Raw genomic sequence first — 5,611 nt, forward strand, 5'->3', positions numbered from 1 at the left:
TTTCCATATTTTATGGGACCCTTGTTCTTAGTGTGCTTGTTGCTCAAATCTCACTCAAGGAGACCTCACTGTAAAATTCCCGATGTGTATTTCACAGAACAGGCAGGGACCACACTGCTGTCCTGTGATGCTTCAGTGCCTGCTGGCCAACAAAAACCAAAGAGAATGTTCTGCACGCCGTTTTCTAGGAAATGAGTGGGATTTGATCAGGTGGATCCTGACTTCCCACTCAGAATGATTTACAGCTTCGGTGGCTCTTCCTGCAGTGTTGCCAGGTGCTGCTGGACTCGTCACCGGCTTCACTGCCCTCCTACTCAGGCTCAGCGCAGCCTCTCCAGTCCACAGTGTCCCAGTCCGTAGAGTAGGAGCCGGATTTCTCGGAGGTTTGCTCTTCTGTAACTATCAGATGGAGAGTCATTAAAAGAAGTGTCTTTTCGATGTGTGGCCTTTGGGAGAAATTGGAATCATGAAAACTGTTTCCACTCCTCAATGTTGCCACAGCCAACACGTCTAGAAAATGATAGAATTTTCCATTGTCACCTTTCTTTATCCAAAACTTTGCCAGATTGGGGTCCCAGAATAATTTATCCCAAAACCCCAGTTTCTAGCCCATTTCTCGCATTGCTTGGCTCTGAAGAGCTGAGGATTCCTTGAATGGCAGGTGCCGCCTCCCTTGGGGCCGTGCGTGCCGCCTCCCTTGGGCCGTGTGTGCCGCCTCCCTCCGGCCGTGCGTGCCTCCTCCCTCGGGGCCGTGCGTGCCTCCTCCCTCCGGCCGTGCATGCCGCCTCCCTCCGGCTGTGCGTGCCGCCTCCCTCCGGCCGTGTGTGCCTCCTCCCTCGGGCCGTGCGTGCCTCCTCCCTCCGGCCGTGCGTGCCGCCTCCCTCCGGCTGTGCGTGCCGCCTCCCTCCGGCCGTGTGTGCCTCCTCCCTCCGGCCGTGCGTGCCTCCTCCCTCGGGCCGTGCGTGCCTCCTCCCTCCGGCCGTGCGTGCCTCCTCCCTCCGGCCGTGCGTGCCGCCTCCCTCGGGCCGTGCGTGCCTCCTCCCTCCGGCCGTGCGTGCCTCCTCCCTCCGGCCGTGCGTGCCGCCTCCCTCGGGCCGTGCGTGCCGCCTCCCTCGGGCCGTGTGTGCCTCCTCCCTCGGGCCGTGCGTGCCGCCTCCCTCGGGCCGTGCGTGCCTCCTCCCTCGGGCCGTGCGTGCCGCCTCCCTCGGGCCGTGCGTGCCGCCTCCCTCGGGCCGTGCGTGCCGCCTCCCTCGTGTTTATGATGTGGCAGGAAAGGGCTCTCCAGGAGCAGACAGATGCCCACCTCGTGGCTCTCCAGACAGGTCATGAACCCCCTGAAAATCTCTAGGTCTCTAAAAGAGTGGATATTTTTTACAGTAAATTAACAGCAGCTAATTCTCCAAGAAGACATGGGTTACCCCATTTACACTAAGGGTCCTCAGAATTTCTTTGAATGGCAACAGCAGCTGTCCTGTAATGCAAACCAAAGGACAGAGAACCTTTTTTTTTTTGTTTTTTTTACCATGGTAGAGTTTTGAGTGGGCAATGGGGAATTCTGGGTGTCTGAGTGGTTTCAAGCCTTTTTCCTCTTTAGATAGCAGGTCACACTGCGCCTGTTTCATCGCTGATACCAATTGTTTTATATCCTAACAGGCAACGCAGACTGCCTTCCGAGACACGCCCATGCTGACCCCGGCCCCGCCCCGGCCGTGTTGAACTTGGGTGATCATGCATACACATTATTTTCCACAGAAAGATACACACCAGAGCTCATTAGACAGCCCACTGGGCTGCATCAGGTGCTAACAGACACTGCAGCTGTCTGACCAGCAAAAATATTGTGGGCTTGCAGTAACGGTCATGTGGCTAGGTAGAATGTGGGGAATCTGATCTCTCTGTTTTTAGGATTATTTCCCGTAGTTAAAGGAAGTCACTGGGATTGGTTTTAACTCCTATTTGGATTTTCTTCTCCTACAGAACACCATCCTCTCCTAATTTTTTTCACGCTTTTTGAAAGCAGCTTTATTGAGGTAAGATTCACCTATCATAAAATTCACCTGAGGTCAGGAGTTCGAGACCAGCCTGACCAACAAGGAGAAACCCCGTCTCTACTGAAAAATACAAAATTAGCTGGGCGTGGTGGCAGGCATCTGTAGTCCCAGCCACTCGGGAGGCTGAGGCAGGAGAATTGCTTGAACCCCGGAGGCAGAGGTTGCAGTGAGCCGAGATCAAGTCATTGCACTCCAGCCTGGGTGACAAGAGCGAAACTCCATCTCCAAAAAAAAAAAAAAAAAATCACCCATCTACAGCGTACAAGGATGTTTGGTGACTCTCCTGTGGTGTGCAGCCATCTCCTCCATCCGGTTTCAGAATATTTTCATTGCCCAGTGACATCCCCGGCCTGTGTGCTTCCCGTTCCCGCTCCCCATACTGACAACCGCCAGTCTCCTTTTTGTCTCTACCAGTTTGCCTTCTTAGGACATTTCATATAAAAGAATCATGCAACCTTTCACGTCTGGCTTTCTTCACCCAGATTCAGCCCCCAGGGCACGTCTGGGCGGTTCTTTCTTTTTGGTTGAACAGCCTGGTTTCTTTCTTATTGGAGTGCAGGACCGATCGCCAGTGAGTCGGACCAGTGGTTCCCCCGGGGCCGAGTGCCCCCAGGGCATTTGTCTGGAGACATTTTTGGCTGCCACACCTGGGGTGGGGGCCGCTCCTGACATCAAGAAGATGGGGACGCTGCTAAGCCCCTGCCAGGCACAGGGCAGCTCCGCACCGGGAGTTACCCCGCCCGAGTATCACGAGCGCCAAGGTGGAGGATCCTGTGTTAGACTCACCGAATTTTCACTCACCATCCAGGCGCCTGTCTAGAACCCAGTGGTCCATGACATCAGCCTCCTTCCCGTTGACAGTGCTGCATGCCACTGTCCTGGAGTTTTTGTTTAATTTTTACGTAGATTTGAAATAAACTCTTGTGGAATTGATGACTTTTCTTACCATTTGGGTAAATTCTGGAATCTCCTAAAATATTAGGGGTAGTGTGCGCTGTCCACGAGAGGAAGATGAGGAGAAAAACAGTACAACCCTTGGCTCCTGGTTGAGACATCCACACAACCTGGTTTTAGAAGTAGAAAAATCTCAAGTGGTTTGGCTGATGCAGGCTAAGATCCCATGAAGCTGCAGAAACAGGTGGGAAGCTTACGGTAAAATCATATAATAAAGCACATTCAGTTTATTCAGCAACAAGTTGCATTTCGTTTGTTTTTGTGGTGTGAGGACCAGTGTTCCACATTCTGGTTCCACTGTTCGTATGAAGGAATAAAGTTCACAGTGGAGTAGAGGTGAAAAGGAAACAGATCTAAAGAAACAAAACTAAAGAAGTTCTTATCATCCAGCACTTGGCACAGCATAAAATCCCTTTAGGAGCAAGAAGAAATCAGCCTGAATTAAAACACTTTGTTTTATCTGAGACCAGGGACTCGCTGGCCGCTCACTTCTTTTTCTCTGGGGTGGCTGAGATGCCAAGACATGAAATTCCATCTCTCAGTTCTTTGGAGCTCTGTGTGTTGATAAATCAGAAACAAAGCACTCTGTTTGGAGCTTAATAACGTAAAAGGAGACTGCTGTGATGTAGTCGGTAAACTGTAGCTGGCAGAGGGTACCTTTGGGGATTTGACGAATAAACAATGGCAGCGTTTCAACTGCCCAGGCAGTCTCCGCTCCCTGACCCCTCTTTTGCTCCAGTGGGCAACTCTGCCTCGGCCCTGCGAGGACACGGGGAGGTCGTGGGACCTGCCCCAGGGGCTCTGCTGCAGCGTCGGGTCCCTCATCTCCTCTTTGTTTTGACACAAAGAATAACTGCACCAAAAATATATGGTGAGAGTAAACTGAGGGCAAAGCGCACACACACACACAGCACGCATGCATAAACACGTGCGCACATGCACATATACACGTACACACAACACATGCATATACAATACAACGTGTGCCTATGCACACGCAGACACGATACACGCAGATACACATATGCACAGATACATCCACATGCACAGAATGCATACACTTACAGCATGTGCACACACCACACATGCATACCCACATACGTGTGCATGTACATGCAGGCCGACATACATGATGCATGCCTACACATACACAACATGTGCACGTATGTACATATATGCCATGCATGCAGACACAATTCATGCACATACACATACAGAGTGTGTATGCACACTAACACAGGACTCATACACACACACACTCTTCAGAGTTACTGCAGGCACTTGGACACATTCTTTATTCATCACTGCCAGACCAATATTGTGTCCTGTGTTACAGAGGAGGAAGCTGATGCTAAAAGCGGTTAAATAATTTGCTCTGAGCCACACGGCAGGTAAGTGATAGAGCCTGGGTCGAAACCACGTTCTCTCCAAATCTGAACTCCGAAGAGAAGCAGCACAAAGGAAGTATTCCCTTTAAAAAGATGTGGGTATTCCAGCCCAGTCATCCCAGCACCACTGAGCACCACTCAGCTGTACTCAGCGAGGGCATGGAATTCCACCTGAACGTGAAGCGCAGGAGTGTGATAATAGACGTAACCTCTCTCTCTTCCCCATCCATCCCCCCGAAAAGGAGACATAAGCGAAGCCCCCGCCCCACACCATGTCTCTCTAAACCATCCCAGGAATAAGCGGTTTGCATTTTGGCTGTTGGAGGTGGTGGCAATGGGAGGGGCTCTGAATTCTCTGTGCACATCTTTGTCTCCAGAACTGGTGATCGGATGAAGCTCTGCGAATCCCAGGGAGGAGAGTGGAAAGTGGTTGCTGTTACAGTCCCCTCAGGAGTGTGTGTGTTCTTCCCTGAAGGTGACTTTCTGTCCCCCAGAAATGTCTGCGGCTCATGGAGGCCTGCGGACTCTCCAGGAGCAGGAAGCGCCAGCTCGGTGAGAAGCTGTTACCTATGAGAACTCAACGCCCAAGCTCTGCTCCCTGAACCCACACAGGCTCCCTGGGCAGAGCTGGGCTCACAGCCCCCAGGACTTCCCTTCTCTTTGTTTCTGTGATTGCCTTCTCATCCTTGGGTCTTCTTTGGAGACATTTTATTTTGTAAATTTGAGGATTTCAATTGCTATTATTATTATTACTTTGAGATGAAGTCTCGCTCTGTTGCCAGGCTGGAGTGCAGTGTCATGATCTCTGCTCACTGCAACCTCCAACTCCCTGGCTCAAGCGATTCTCCTGCCTCAGCCTCCCGAGTAGCTGGGATCACAGGCGTGTGCCACCGCCAACCTAATTTTTGCATTTTTAGTAGAGACGGGGTTTCACCATGTTGGCCAGGATAGTCTCGATCTCCTGACCTCGTGATCTGCCCGCCTCAACCTCCCAAAGTGCTGGGATTATAGGCGTGAGGCACCGTGCCTGGCCATTACTATTATTTTTTAAATGGGGACTCTGGCACTCAGGAAGTGTTTATCCCAACTTTGGAGACATGCTATGACCTAGCGTGCAGCCAGGGAAAAGTGACATCAGCCCTAAAAACAGTGAAATTCCTCAGGCCACTCAGCCCTTGCCAGACGCTGGCTTCCTGCACGGCCGAGTGACTGAACTGT

This window comes from Chlorocebus sabaeus, chromosome 17 (assembly GCF_047675955.1).
Source record: "Chlorocebus sabaeus isolate Y175 chromosome 17, mChlSab1.0.hap1, whole genome shotgun sequence".
NCBI lineage: Eukaryota > Metazoa > Chordata > Mammalia > Primates > Cercopithecidae > Chlorocebus > Chlorocebus sabaeus.